General features: G+C 42.8%; 1 pseudogene; it reads right to left on the bottom strand.

Moving 5' to 3' along the window:
* Nucleotides 1–8,270: 8,270 nt before the first annotated feature.
* LOC148851523 (organic cation/carnitine transporter 3 pseudogene) lies at nt 8,271–9,119 on the bottom strand (annotated as a pseudogene).
* Between the last annotated feature and the right edge of the window lie 5,601 nt (nt 9,120–14,720).

The raw sequence follows: 14,720 nt of genomic DNA, 5'->3' as shown, positions 1-14,720 counted from the left end.
TCGATGAGGCCCCGTGCGGTGCTCGATGGGGTCGAGAAAGCCTTTACACACTTATGAGCTCACTTGACTACCTACCTCCCCTCAAAGAGTACGTTAAGCTTTTGGGGGAGTGACATTAAGAAACATCAAAAAAGTGAAAAAGCATACTACAATATTATAATAGTGCCATTGGCAATCTCCCATACAAAAGTACATGCATAGCCCACCCATGACACACACTTGGACACTGGAGTGGCTGTTATAGGCACGATGGATGGCACTTGATGGCGAAGCAGAGAGAACACTTGTTACAACCTGGCACCTTATGCAAACCAAGTGCAGCCTTTTGACAATTGGGCAGCTCGGGAAGATAGGGCAGCTTAGCAGAGCTTGCCACATCTTGTCACTTACAGACAGCTTGACATGGCTTGCCACTAGACCTGTTCATGGGCCGGGGTCGGCCGAGATTTTACTATTCATTAACAGAAATATGTTAGGCTCGAGCCCAAGCCCAGCCCGACCAACGAGCCTACAAATTGGGCCCGAGCCCGGCCCTAATAAAAAGCCCGAAGCCCAACCAAGTAAAAAAATTAGAAAACTTCCCTATTCAATAATCAATATAAGTTTGAATTTATTTACATTAAAAAAATATATAAATTCAAAATTTATTTATATTAAAAAATATATATAAAGAAGGGAAAGAGGATGCGGAGAAGAAGAATTTGGTTGGAAAAAGAAGGGAAAGAGGTGAAAAAAAGAGGGGTATTCAACTAGGTTTTCTAGGTTTATTTATAGGTTGGGCTGTGCCGGGCTCGGGCCGGGCTATTTTGGCAAATCCCGAGCCCAGATCGAATTTATTACGGGTCGGGCTTTTTGGCCCGTAGTTAAGCCCGCGGGTCTATATACTTGTTCAAGCCCATCCGGGGACCGGACCAGGCCGGGTCGGTCCGTTGGGCCACCCGACCCATGAACAGGTCTACTTGCCACAGGCAGCTCGACAGAGCTTGCCACAAGCAACTCGGCATAGCTCAGGGAGCTTGGTATAGCTAGGGGCAGCTCGGCATAGGCAGCTCGCCACTTCGCAGGCAGCCTGGCGTCTTACGAAGAGCTCGCCACTTAGGGGCAGCTCAACACTTACAGGTAGCTCGACACTTAGGGGCAGCTCGGCGTATCGCAAGAAGATCTCCTGCCTAACAACCATACCTGATAGATCCGGAGACCTGCACCCACGTCTTTCGCTAGGCGGCGCCATGCCTGCCAGTCCTGGGAGCTGTCCCTTGACTAGCAGAGCCGTACTCTGCAGCAGCCGCCTGCACCCGCCACCTCAGCTCTGGCAGTAACGGCTGCAGCAGAGAGACAGAGGCAGTTACGCCTGACTTGATAAAGGCTGTTACACCTGATTTGATAGGACACCACTATATAAGGACTCCGACCCCGAAAGACAAGGGAGAGAGAAGGAAAAAATGGAGTTCTCGCAGGTTCCTTAGCTCCCGCCGCCTACAAAGAGGAGGAAAAGATGGAGTTCTCGCAAGTCCCTCAGCTCCCGCCGTCTACAAAGGAGAGGAGATCACCTCATGCAGAGGGCAGTTGGGTTGCGCTACACCAGGGAGCTCCACCATCCTCTTTAGTTACAGGCCGCCTAGGAGCAGGTCAAATGACGAATTCACCAAGGTAGCTCACCACTAGGGAGCTCCACCATCCTCTCCTGGGAGTAGGTCAAATGACGAGGCACTTAGCAAAAAAAAATTGATACATCACAAAAAATGATACGTGTCCAGAACCGGTTACATCAATTGGCACCGTCTGTGGGAACATGCTACAAAAAGTTAAGTTCTCACCCTACAAAAGCTAAGTCCTCTTCTCTTAGAAAGCTAAGTCCTCACTTTTTAGAAATTGAAGCTCTCGCTTTATAGTTTACATTTTTTATGAACTCAAAGACTATGTAGGGAGTTAAAAGACTAAGTTTACTTTCAATTAAGTTAAAGCCTCATCAATCCTCTTCGCAAGGTCCCCCCTACAAAGATGAGCTCTTCGTGGCTTCCACGGGAGTTGGCGGCTAACAAACTACATAGGTGCCCTTACTAGTCGAGCCTTCCAAGGCTCCCGTGTGAGCTGGCGACCTAAAGTTAGTAGTGCTGCCCCTGAATGTCGAGCTCCTAGTAACTTCTTGTAGGAGTGGGTGACCGACATTACAAAGTTGATACAGTGCAATCATTGCTCTAAGGCACCCACTTGATCAGCTCGGCACCTTACAGGTAGCTCAACACCTAGTCAGCTCGGCACGTTACAGGTAGCTCGACATCTCGCAGGCAGCTCAACACCTGGTCAGTTCGGCACCTCACAGGTAGCTCAGCACCTGGTCAGCCTGACACCTCACAGGTAGCCCGACATCTGGTCAGTTCGGCACCTCACAAGCAAAGCCTATGGGCCACATTATTGCTTAAGACCCGGTCGCCTCTTCGGTATGGGCAAAGTAAAAAAAGAGTGGACTACGAGTCACTCCCAAAAGCCTACGAGCCACATTACCACTTAAGACTCAGTCGCCTCTTCGACACGGGCAAAGTCAAAGAAGAGTGGACTCAAGTTGCTCCCAAAGCCTACGGGCCACATTACTGCTTAAGACCCAGTCGCCTCTTTGGCATGGGCAAAGTCAAGAAGAGTGGACTACAAGTCGCTCCCAAAGCCTACGGGCCACACTATTGTTAAATACCCAGTCGCTTCCTCAGCATGAGCAAAATCAGCAAAAGTGAACTATAAGTTGCCCCCAGAGCCTAAGGGCTACACTACTGAAATAGCGGAGACCTCCTCACCTTACAGGCAGCTTGCCACATACAGGCAGCTCCCAAAGCCTAAGGAATTGGATCAACACTTACTAGCTCGTCGACTTATGGGCCAAAAGAAGAAATCTACTCCCTTCGCTGAGTTATTCTCAGCTCGGGAGCGGGGGGCAAATGATGAGGGCGGATTTGACCCTCCAGTGAATTTGTGACACCTTGCACCTCATGCAAACCAAGTGCAGCCTCTTGACAACTGGGCAGCTCAGGAATCTCAAGCAGCTCGGCAGAGCTTGCCACAACTTGCCACTTATAGACAGCTCGGCATGGCTCGCCACAGGCAGCTTGGCATGGCTTGCCACAGGCAGCTCGGCATAGGCAGCTCGCCACAAGCAGCTCGGCATAGGCAGCTCGCCACAGGCAGCTGGGCACTCTGCAAGCATCCTGGTGTCTTACGAAGAGCTCGCCACTTAGGGGCAGCTCAGCACTTACAGGTAGCTCGACACTTAGGGGCAACTCGGCGTATCGCAGGAAGATTTCTGCCTGACAACCGTACCTGATAGATCCGGAGACCTGCGCCCACGTCTCTCGCTAGGAGGCGCCGTGCCTGCCAGTCATGAGAGTTGTCCCTTGAATGGCAGAGCCATACTCTGCAGCAGTCGCCTGCACCCACCACCTCAGCTCTGGCAGTAACGACTGCAGCAAAGAGACAGAAGCGGTTACGCCTGACTTGATAGAGGGCCAATTAAAATTCAATGACCTTATGGTGTACAAGTTAAACCTAAATGAATCAACTTATGTGGACCTATAAATTGTTAGATTAAAGTAATAAATTTTTATTGAATTAAGGGTCAAGTTGGCTTATCAAAAAAGTGGGTCAAGTTGAACTGAATGACCCGTATAGTTTAAAGGTTAGACATAATGGGTCAGTTTATGTGGACTTGTAGATTGTATGGGTTGTTTAAAAGATACCTATTTTGCATATAAAAAAACTTTAGTGACCTATGTCAATTAATTTCAATTAACCGATGAGTGTGAGACAATTTGGTCGAGTTTATGATAGTTTTAATGGGTCACACCATGTATTTTTCTTATTGGGTTGATTTTGTATCTATTTTAAGATTTTGAATGAAGGGGGAAGTAAATATTTGAACCGTGTATTTGTGGCAGATCTTTTAATGTGTCCCACCATGTATGCTTCTTAATTCTTATTAGGTGAATATACAACTATTAATTTAAATATTTTGAAAGAGTGATTTGAAATTTGAATTTTATTTAAAAATATAACTAATTATTTCCTTTAATATATATATATAAAGATGTATTTCTCTGTTCCTTTGTATAATGATAGGTTCCTTGGTTTCTTTGTTTTAATGTATTTTGAGAGTTTGTGTCCTGTGAACCTATGGATTCACAGGATGCGTAAACCCACCAATCAGAAAAGGCCACGTCATTGGGCAAGTAAAATGTAACATTACATTACTTTGGCCGTCAATACAAAAAGGCAAAAAAAAAAAAGTTCACTTGTACACATTTCGAACTCCCTCCCTCCACTTTTTCATTCCCCTCTACCGATCCTAGAACAACAGCATTCGAACCGATAACCAGACCCTTGACCGATTCGTTTTTAAAAACCATAGATATCATCTGCCATCTTGTCACGAGTGACTCCTTTGCCGCGCCATCAAGCACCTATCAAGAGCCATTAGAGTGCCAACCGCGTGCCTTCAAGGTGTCAGCATGTGTGTCATGGGTGGGCTACGCATGTATTTTGTAAGGGGGGGACCGCCAATGGCGTTATTGTAAATATATAGTATGAATTTTCATTTTTTTGATGTTTCTTAATATCACTCCCCCAAAAGCTTAACGTACTCTTTTAGGGGAGATAGGTAGTCGAGTGAGTTCATAAACGTGTAAAGGTTAAGCACGAGATCCGCTCGACACTGTAGTGTGTGCTTGTGCTTACCATTGATTAATGCAATACAAGTTATCTTTTGTCTAATCTGTGTGCATTCTTGTTACATGGTGTGTGTTGTTGCTTGCTTTCGTAGGCTTTCTTGACCCCATCGAATGCCGCACGGGGCCTCGTTGATTAACCCCATGACAGTTGGTATCAGAGCAGGTTGCTCCTCAACGCTCGTGACCCTTGCATAGCAACACTAGTGGTGGCACAATGAAGCACAACAAGGAACTCACTGACGAGATTAGGCATGACCTTGCCCATGCAAGGGAGACTGATGAGTCTCTAGGCGATGAAGCCGCTGCAGAGAAGGCCCCAAGGGGTCGTACATCCAAGACAAGCAAGCCTAACAAGTCAGTTGACATGCTTGCTGCCTTCGACACACGCATCCTTCACTGTGAAGTGACTGTTGGGGAGATGCGTGACCGAGTAGAAGAAATCCACTTGAATGTGAAACAATTGAGAGCTCCATGGTGGAGTTAGAAGCCCGTTTAAATGGCATTATGAATGAGGTCTAAGACGTCCTGAATAGAACCCTCAAGGAAGTCATTGGAACAAAATCCCGACAAGAAGGGAGCTCATCTCGATCCGACATCCAAGACCAGGTGGATGAGATGAAAGCTGAATGGATGGCCATAAAAGTAGCCATGGCCTCTCCTTCCGACATCCAGACTCAAGTGGATGAACTAAGAGGAGACATGTCGCTCCTCAAGAGACTGGTGGCCAGCACTCCAAGCCCCTCCACAACACTGGCCCCTGCTCGTGTGAAGATTCGGGAGCCCACACCTTATGCCGGCTCCCGAGATGCTAGAGAACTTGACAACTTCTTGTGGCAGATGGAACAATATTTATATGCCGCTGGCATTGATGATGACCTAACGCAAATTCGTACAGTGATCATGTATTTGACTGACGTTGCTATGCTATTGTGGCGCAGGCGATGCCAAGACATTGAACGGGGTACGTGCACCATTGAGACATGGGTTGATTTCAAACGAGAACTAAAGCGGCAATTCTACCCAGAGAACGTGGAGTACCTGGCGCGGAAGAAGTTGAAAGCACTCCAACATGGAGATCACGGACATGTCCGACAAGGATCTACTGTTCAACTTCATGGACGGACTGAAGCCATGGGCCGAACTAGAACTCCAACGCCGCAATGTATAGGACCTCGCCATGGCAATGGCAGTGGCGGAGCAACTCAATGAGACCAGCTTGTTAGATGAAGAAGCTCCAAAGCCAAAAAGCCCGCGTTCCCCTAATTTGAGTGGGGGAGCAAGTCGCTCACGCCCTCCGTACGACAACTCCAGCTTCAACAAGCCAGCAAGACAAGACTACGGGAAGAGGCCACAAGGAGAGCAAGGCCCTCAACACCATTACAAGCCCAGAACCGCTGGGTCCCCAATTTCTTGCTTCCTTTGTGGGTGAAATCACTTGGTCCGCAACTGCCCAACCAAGAAGAAGATCAATGCCCTTGTCACCAAGCTTAGTGATGACGAGCAAAGTGATGAGGAAAAGCCTGTGCAGGCGCCAAGAGTGGGCGCCCTTCAACTCTTCAACGCCATGGTGAAGAAAGAGGCCAGTCATGGAAGGCCAAAGAGAGTCCAAAGGGGGCTGAAGTATGTAGACATCCTCCTCGGCGGGAAGCCGACTCAAGCCCTTGTTGATACAGGGGCCTCCCACAACTTCATTTCAGTTGACGAGGCCAAGCGACTCAAGCTGAACACTGTGAAAGAGACAGGGTGGATCAAGGCCGTGAACTCCGGGGCAAAGGCGATTGAAGACACGGCTCGTGGGGTTGACCTCCAAGTTGGGCCGTGGACAAACAAGATTAATCTTTCAGTTGTACCCCTGGATGACTTCCGAGTTGTCTTGGGAATGGATTTCATGAGACAAGCAGAAGCCGCGCTCCTGCCTCACATCAACTCTCTGTGCATCTTGGACGAGCGCTCCCCTTGCATGGTACCAGTTGTGACTTCTACCCGGGTTCATGGGAAGCAAGTTTCTGCACTACAACTTTTTGATGGAGAAGCCTTGTTCAGCGCCAACATGAAGGAAGCAGAGAAGTTCCCCACTCCACAAGCTGAAGAAGCCGCACCTCGAGCCAACAACTACAACAACAGTAGGAAATAGTAGGCCATCCAGCCGACTACACCTCTCCAGCAACAGAGTTCGTGCGCGTCGACAACCATCAAGCAAAGCAGAAGACCCAAGGCCGTGTCCAAAGTTCAACATCGCCTATTACCACAACCACAGGGGAAAGCGAGTGCCACCCAAGCTGCCTAGGGACCACTTTCGCACCATCCCTCAGACTGAATCATATAGTAGCCTTGTGAGTCACCATTGGGGAAAAATTCATGGGAACCAACACCCCAACAATCCAAACCATCATTTTGACCCTTACTTGGCCCAAACCTACCCGATAACCAAGTCGAATAAGCCATTAACATACCATGAGGCCGCTAGGAAAGGACTTAGCCCTAGGAAACCCCAACAGAATAGGCCAACCCAACCATTCTACAAGACTATACACCTCGGCCTTGGACGACAGCAGGTTCGGGAGTAGCAGAAGAACCTTCCTTCCGCAGTAGTGATTCTAAGGAACCAGCCGAAGCCGATCTCCGAGGATGTTGATCGAATTGAGTGGGGGAGAATGTCACGAGTGACTCTTTTGCCGCACCATCAAGCACCTACCAAGAGCCATCAGAGTGCCAACCACGTGCCTTCAAGGTGTCAGCATGTGTGTCATGGGTGGGCTACGCATGTATTTTGTAAGGGGGGACTGCCAATGGCGTTATTGTAAATACATAGTATGAATTTTCATTCTTTTAATGTTTCTTAATGCCACTCCCCCAAAAGCTTAACGTACTCTTTGAGGGGAGGTAGGTAGTCGAGTGAGTTCATAAACGTGTAAAGGTTAAGCACGAGATTCCCTCGACACTATACTGTGTGCTTGTGCTTACTATTGATTAATGCAATACAAGTTATTTTTTGTCTAATCTGTGTGCATTCTTGTTGCCTGGTGTGTGTTGTTGCTTGCTTTCGTAGACTTTTTCGATCCCATCGAACACCACACGGGGCCTCGCTGATTAACCCTGTGACAATCCGGCATCCGTTCTCAAGCCCTTCTTATTTGTTCAGTGGAATAGGGCCGGTGTGAGTTGCGGTTTTTCAACCTATTGAAAATAGGAAGGAAAAAATAACATTAACTTTGTAATAACAAGAGGAAGAAGAGGAAATGGAAGAAGAAAGGCCTGAACTTGCCGTTGGTGGCTTCCGTGTTTACAGATGCCGGTGTGGAGTGAGGACGTCGGTGGATGCCGTTATGCCAAGTTTGGTGGAAGAAAATGAAAAAAATGGAGGCAGGAGTTCGAAAGACCCATGTACTATGGGTTTGTGATAAAGACCCTGTATTTTGTTTTGTTATAAAACCCCTCCGTACTATGACCGTGAAACAAAGACTTCCTTCCGTTTAAAAAATGAGAAATTTGCCGTTACAATAGTTTTTATCCCTATACTACCCTTATAAGACAACTTTAACCTATTTCCGTCTTTTATACGTTTTCTCACCTTATTTCTCCCTTACGATCGTCATCATGTCATAAGAACTCATCTTTCCTCCCGGCGGCCACCAACACCAGACTGAACACCCCGCCGAACACCAGCGCCTGGCTAACCATCGACAATGCCGAGTTCCTCATACTCGTCGGGAGCAACTCCAGTGTGTATATCAGCAACGCGTTGAACATCGTGCACACGCTAAATAAGCTCACCAGCTCCACTGCCACCTGCAATTCCTACCGTGACTCACCCACCACCACGCACATTAACTGCAAATCCCACTTATAGTCGTGAGCACCAGCAGCCAACTTCTCCTGTTCACTTTTCTGATAAGAAAGAACGTCAGCAATCACGACGGCAGGTCTGATAAGGCGTTGAAGGTGAACGCTCAAGTAGAGACTGAAGGCCAGGTTTCTGACCCCCAAAGGCATCCCGTAGTACACCATTCCGATGCCAAAACCGACGGTCATCACTGCCATTAACCGTCGAAAGGCCCATTTTTTCTCGACCAATGCCTTGATAGCAGAGTAGAGACTACCGGCAAACGTCTCCGGTACAATGGACATGCCGGAGAAGCTCACGCTTAACCTGAAGCTACTTTGATTCCTCGTGGTTGTGGTTATTAATGTATTGATTGCTTCGTCTTTGCGTCCTTTCACCAGGAGCCATCTCGGTGAATCGCGCATTGCAAAGTGGATGATTATACAGTAAAAGATGGCTGGCACGGACATCCATAGATAGAGGGTCCGCCATGAAGACTCTCGGTTGATGTAAGCCATGGCCGGTAACGACAAGAAAACGAATATGAATAAGAAGAATCCGATGATACCCACCTTGCCTCGCATCGTTTTCCGACTAATACAAAAATAATTGGCCTTGAAAATCAGTACCAAACAGACTCAAAGCCGATTATTCTAAAATCAGTTTACATGGCATAAATGATGCCAAACAAGTGAAACAACAAATTTTGATGATTTTCAAAAATCACCGATTCCAGAAAAACACCAATTTCTAGATAATCGATGAAAGGAAATCATCATCGATGCCAAACATCACCTAAATTTTGAAAAGGAAAAATAAATAGAAACTGAAATAATGACAAATCGAAATAAAAATTTTTTGTTCAATTTTCAATTATTTCAATTTATATTAATATGTACTATACGATATATATATATATATATAATATTATATATTATAATATATGATATTATATTATATTATATTATATATTCTTTTGCTATTGCAGGAGTACCAAAAAATGTAATTTGTAAGACTCTTTGATTAGCTACCGAAAAAGAACGGAAAACATATCATCATAATTTCTGATGCTCTCGGCTTTAGAAGGGAGATAGGAATCGATTCCTTGGGTCTCGAGTAAATTGATTGATATGATTAATTGGCCCCAACAGAGTATGCTGTTTAGAGAGTTATTGGGCTTAGCAGTTCACCTATTCATGTCCATGTTTTTATGTTTGGTCAAAATAAATTTGGGGGCAATTACTAATTTATTCACTCTCATGGTAATGTGGCATTTCTCAAAATACTCTCAATATTATAGATATTTAATCAAATTAAATCAGGTCACATGTGAATTTTATTCTATTATATTGAATCTCAAATTTGAATGAATGTTAATATTACACCTATAAGTGACACCAATTAAATTAAAGAATATGACAGATACATCTGTTTATCAAAATCTTATAGGGTTTGGGAGGGGTTTGATTCGATACCTTAAGAGGTAGGGATAAACTATACTCTCCTATAAGATATAGGACAGATTTGGGTTTTGACTATGATTGAATTAGGAAAGTATATTTTAATGTTATGTTTATGCCTTGAATTCTTTGTGGTGACTTGCTTCATAATTCACTCCGAATTAATTTGAGAAAAATCCGAAGGTAAATATTCATAGTGGTTTGTGGTGGATGTGTAGGGCATGGGCCGGCCTGATCCATATTCATTTTATAGGTCCAAACCGAATACGAAGAGTTATATATTTTCGGTGTTTCTCTCTTGTAAACATAGTCTAAGTCTTGTGAGAGACAAGTGAGGTTTTGGCTGTATTTTGGGGCTTAAGGTTTTCTCTGTGAGAGCATAACTTTGTATTTATTCTCCATTTCCATCTTCATAGTGGATTTTTGTTCCTCCTTCGTCTGTGGGCGTACGCTACAAGCCGAACCACATAAACCTGTGTGTTTTCTGTGTTTGTTTCTTTTTATCTCTATTTTTACTTTCAGTTTGGGTGCCATTCGAAAATGTTTTCTTGGGTTTTTCCGTAACATTTAATTGGGTCCAATTTGTGGGTTCCATCAACTCAAACTAAGGAAGGGATTGGTAAGTATAATTTATCCCCATTGTCAAGGAAGGTTTTCGGAGAGGTCAAAGTTTAGAGGAGGTTAAAGTAATTGTTAAAAACCTCAATGGAGGTTTAAGTAGTTTATCAAAAAAGGATAAACTACATAGAGCATAGAGGTGAGCAAATGGATAGGTTTTATTCGGAATTGAATGGAACCGGCCCAACCCAATTTGTTAATGTGTAGGTCTAATTTCAAATTATTGGTATTGATCCCCACCTAGGATGGTTCTAGGAGCTAGGGATTTACCCTACTTGAACTAATTTAGAGGCCTAGCCTTGGTGGAATTGGTATTAGAATCAAACATAAATACCATAAGGATGTGAAAATTTAAACCTAAGCATTCATAGTTACAAAGGCCATATATATATATATATATATATATTTTTGAATAAAAACCCTAAACAGGCAAAAACCATTAAGCAATGCTCAGATATTGTATAGATACAATTCAAGAGAAAACAAAACCGTGATAAAGGCCAAATAGACATCTATGGCAAAATCTATTAAGTAAACCAAATCACTAAACCAAAATAGATGGTAATACTGAGCACCGGGAGAAAATAACTCGTGGAGTCTCTGCAAAGGGCATTCAAGTTTGAAAACGCTAGAAAAATCTTAACTAAGCGAATATCTCTCGCAAACTGAACATAAAAGAAAACCAGCCTTTAAAACAGATGGGTTCAAAGATGAGCCATTGCTTCCACTAAATAGTTTTGAAATGCCAAGATGGGCGCTAGACGAGCCTGATTTCATCAATGCTGACCCATGAAAATCTCGGTCACCCACCAAAGTTGCGAAGACCCAAAGACCACCGTTGATCTTTTGAAGATCAACCATCGAAAATCCCGGCATCACAATTTATCTGAAAAACATGGGAAGTGCAACCGTAATTAACTACCCAAACGACTCTCATCGGCAATGACAGCAAGTGATTCCGGCTGGTTCTCATCGGCAAGCAAATCACTGTGTTTCCCTTTGTCCACAGATAATGGAATTGTGTCTCAGTGGAGGATGTTGTATCAATGTTATATCCCCAAACAGTACAACTTTTCACAGGATCATTGCAACTGGGATTGGAAGGGCCACAAGATTATCGAAAAATGCATCAACTGGTTCATTAATTTCAGGCCCATTTGGTGTGTCTTTTAGCTGTTTATAAGCCGTAAAGACTGATTTTTGGCATATTTTCGTTTGGCATGAGGAAGATCTAGTCGTCAAAAGATGAAATGTTGAAAAAATGTGAAAAGTCTATTTTGGGCTGACTTCAGAAACTCCAAATGAAGCTTCTAACTTCTTTTGCATCTTAATCTCACAGAAAAGACATGTATCTGACAATCATGATTCGAGCTGTTTAGATATTCATGCAAAAGCTCAACAAATCTTTTGTATGTCAGAACTATCACAAAATCTTCATGAGCCATTCATCTTCTAGATTGGCAATCCAAAAATTTCCTTACTTACCATTAGTGTGTCTCAATCATCACGATCGAAAGAAAACTCCATGAATGCTTTTGAGCATTAACATAAACCCCAGAGATGTGAGAGTAGTTTGATTTTCTTTTTCATTTTAATATTTCAGTATGTATGTATGTATTTGATTTCTGCATGCAAGGTTCCCTCTCGCATATACGAATTTTCCTCTCACATCTTCCTATGTGAGTCTTATCTTCTTTTTCTTGTTTTCAATCTTAGGTAGGAAATAGTTTTGAAAAGAAAGTTGGAGTGAATATATCTTTCTTGACTACTGAGGCCAATGTTTTTGGAGTTTTTTCTCTACTACAGTATGTGTTGGGTCCAACTATTGTTGGGCTGTTAGGGGGATGGTTGCAGGCCCAGGGCGGGGAGTTTTCATTGCTGTCCAATTTTCACTAAGATGATGTTTGGCATCAATGCTGATTTTTAAAAAAATGGCACCACATTATAGCCACATGGGATAAAGAAAAATCAGTGATTTTCTATATGTTTGGTCGGTAAACTTTTGTTATTTTTAGAAAATTGATGGAAAAACAATTCCTAAAATCGGCCTATATTGAGAGATCACCATTTTTTGTGATTCCAATTTTTGGAGGATGACATGGCACCTGACATGCCTCCAAGAAAATGATGATTCAAAAGAAAAATAATCACTCTTAAGAATCAGTACCAAACAAACTACTTAAATGGCATAAATGATACCAAACAACAATTTTTGATGTTTTTTCAAAAAATCGGTGATTTTTAGATAATCGGAAAGGAGAAATCATCATGGATGCCAAACATCACCTAACAGTGGAATGGATGTCTTCTCTGTCCAAGTCATTTCCAGATCTGACTCTCCACATCAGCCATGGTTGTTCATTGGTGTGGGCAAAGCTACATGTAGTTCAGGGGAGCCACTAAAGTTAAAAAAACCATGTAACTATATGTATCATTTCAGTCTATTTTTCCATGTTGACCCCAGTAAGGTTAAATTAAAAATATAAGAGGGTGGGGTTAATTTGGAAATTTTATTTAGACTATTAGACCAACTGATTTTTTAGACTAATTGAGTTATGACCCAGGTAGTTGAAAATGTAAAAAAAAAAAATAATAATAATAATACTTTTCAGAATTTTAAAATGCTAAAGGAATGTAAGGAATAAATGGTATTTTGATCGTTACATAGCAACTAAAATACAAGTAAAAGAATGCAGGGAAAAGAGAAAACCCCAAATTGTGTTTTCCCTCTGCAAGTAGTGTCATTTTCTAAGTTATTGTATGACCCAGTAGAACTTATTGTTTGTCATTTAGACTATTAGACTATACCACTATTTGTTGGAAATACTTCTTTTCTATGGTTGCTATAGAACTTATTGTTTGTCATTTTAGGCCTTCTTGGCAACAAATATGGTGGCATCTTTGAAAAAGCTTTTTGATTTGTAAGGAATATCACTACAATGGTGAACATGAGGGTTTTCATTGTGTGAATTGGCATTGGAAATGTTGCATTTTTCCAGTGACCACCCCCAGCGTCACAACATTTGGGGTTCATTCTTTTTTTTTTTTGGATTTTGAGAGGGAGCAAAATTGGTCAATAAGATTTTGGTTCCCATTGACCAAGAAACCCATGCTCTTTTTTTTAGATTTATGTGGGGTTCATATTAATTTTATTTTCCTTGGGTATCATTTATCCGAGTTTAAGTGATACCCATCCAACTTTCCCACGCCAACACTTGGATGGGTCAAAATTGCCCCTTTTAATAATGGCTTTTTATGGGTAGAATGGTCAACCTTGTGTGATTGATGTTGAACTTCTCGCCATCTTGACAAATGACTTTGATGTGGTTTCGTTGGATTTAATTTTTGATAAGTCTTTAGTGATTTTAATTGGAGCACATATTCTAGAGAGTAAGCACTATTTTTGATAAGTCTTTGTGGTCTTTATTGGATTCAATAGTTTTATGGAATGGTGGGGTCTATTGATTAAGGCTAAGTTCGGAAAGAACACAAATGCAAATATGTAAATCGCAAAACCTTGTATTTTGTATTATTTTGTATGTACTCTACATAGTGGCAAAGCCAAATATATTGGTGGTGGTCCTTGGCCTCCTAAACTTTTTGTTTATAGTTACTAAGTAGAGATAAGGTAAAAAATGTAACAAAGTGGGTGGGTGTGGGTCCTTCCCCTCCCCCCCCCCCACCCCACCCCACCCCACCACACACACACACAAATTTGAAGATCACTCTCTAATGCTCCTCCAACTCTTAAAATTGAAAAGTTTTGTTTATTTTTTCTTTAAAAAAATCTGTAATAGACCTATATTTTTTCACCCCATTTCCCTACACACCCTACCTCTTCTACTCCTTATCTTATTTTTTCTTGTTTAACTTGGCCCCTCCAAGAGAAAATTCTTGGCTTTGCCACTGGCCGTACATGTTTGTACTTGTACTCTTTCCAAACTAAGCCTAAGTGTCATTTGTTTGTTTACATGCTTTTTTAATTTGTGTTTGTTTTAGTAGTTTTTTTTTCTAGGATCTATGTTTGGTCTTACATTGCTATGGAATCTTCTTTGGCTATGCCATCTATGTTGGAGGTTTTTGACCTTTAGTCCATGGTGTTTGTTT

This window comes from Nelumbo lutea, chromosome 5, assembly GCF_056320005.1.
Source record: "Nelumbo lutea isolate HS-2025 chromosome 5, American lotus-T2T, whole genome shotgun sequence".
In the NCBI taxonomy this organism is placed as follows: domain Eukaryota; kingdom Viridiplantae; phylum Streptophyta; class Magnoliopsida; order Proteales; family Nelumbonaceae; genus Nelumbo; species Nelumbo lutea.
Note: the sequence above shows the minus strand (reverse complement) of the source record. Positions and strands in the feature narration are given on the sequence as shown.